The 1231-nt window shown below is 37.4% G+C and overlaps 1 protein-coding gene across 1 annotated transcript in view; it reads right to left on the reverse strand.

Annotated features, from left to right (window-relative positions):
• WDR88 (WD repeat domain 88) overlaps positions 1-1231 on the reverse strand; it is a 34450-nt gene that overhangs the window by 3295 nt on the left and 29924 nt on the right. The gene's annotated exons all lie outside the window — the stretch shown is intronic.

Consider the following 1231-nt stretch of genomic DNA (forward strand, 5'->3'; position numbering starts at 1 on the left):
AGAGGCAAAACTATAGAGACAGTAAAAAAGATCCGTGGTTGCCAGGGATTCTGGGGGAAGAGGGGGAGGAACGAACAGAAAGAGCACAGGGGATTTTTAGGGCAGTGAAACTACTCTGTATGATACAGTAGTGGTGGATACATCACATGCATTTGGCAACACCTATAGAACTGTACAGCACAAAGAGGGAAACAGTGTAAATTATGAACCTTAGTTGATAAAATAATAATACTGATAATTCCAGAAATGAACGCAGGCCTGTTGACACCTTGATTTTAGCCCAGTGAGAATTAGTCGGAGTTCTATTCTACAGAACTGTAAGATATTAAATTTGTGTCATTTGATGTTTAAACATTGTGGTCTGTGGTAATTTATTATAGCAGCAATAAAAAAATGAATGCGCTGAATAATGTTACATTTCCTGATTCGGCTGTTGCAACTAAATGTCCTGTGGGGGAATTAAAAGGGGAAATTTTGGTAACAGACGTGTTGGCCCCTTGCAGTGTAGAGCTGTCAGATTTCACCAACAATCATACTTTCTACAGTATGTCAGGTGGTTTGTCAAATCATGGCAGCAACAACAAAAAGTGCCCCTCCCGCCAGCTCTTAAATACTTTGATTAGAAAACTGGATTTCTACAAAGATCTTAATGATATTGCAGAAAACATAAAACTAGACTTTGCTCATCCATCTACATATTCAGCAGACAGTGCGAATGTAAATTTTGGCAGATTCCAGTCATCCTATAAGTTTCTTGCCTAAGTAAATGAAAAGCTAAATGGTCTGCACTACTTTTACACAACAGTGCTAAAAAGGAGCATGATTTGCTCACCTGTGATATTGGGTCTTTCGTAATAAAAAGTTTCTGGACATTTTTCACCTTCTCAAAAAGTACAGAAGCACTTAATGAATTTTTTTATTATAGAAATGGAAGAAGACATCTTCCTTAAACATGGGCCTACAAGATGACTATTAATATAGAAAAGACATTAAAATGTTAGCCTGCCATAAAATCGTATTTTTTAAAGTGTTGAACAAGGAGAATGCCCCTGATTTTGAAATACCTGGAGAATGAAAATAGAGAAAAGGATTACAATAACACAGAAATTTACATGTTGTTTTTCCAAACTTGCTTAATGATCTCCGAAGAGGCCATAATGAGTCAAAAAAGGATGAAGTGATTACACCTGGGTTGTTCCATGTTAGGTGTAAATTGGGGGGGGGGGGGGGA

The sequence above is a fragment of the Galeopterus variegatus genome, unplaced genomic scaffold (assembly GCF_000696425.1).
Source record: "Galeopterus variegatus unplaced genomic scaffold, G_variegatus-3.0.2 Scaffold3605, whole genome shotgun sequence".
NCBI classification, from domain to species: domain Eukaryota; kingdom Metazoa; phylum Chordata; class Mammalia; order Dermoptera; family Cynocephalidae; genus Galeopterus; species Galeopterus variegatus.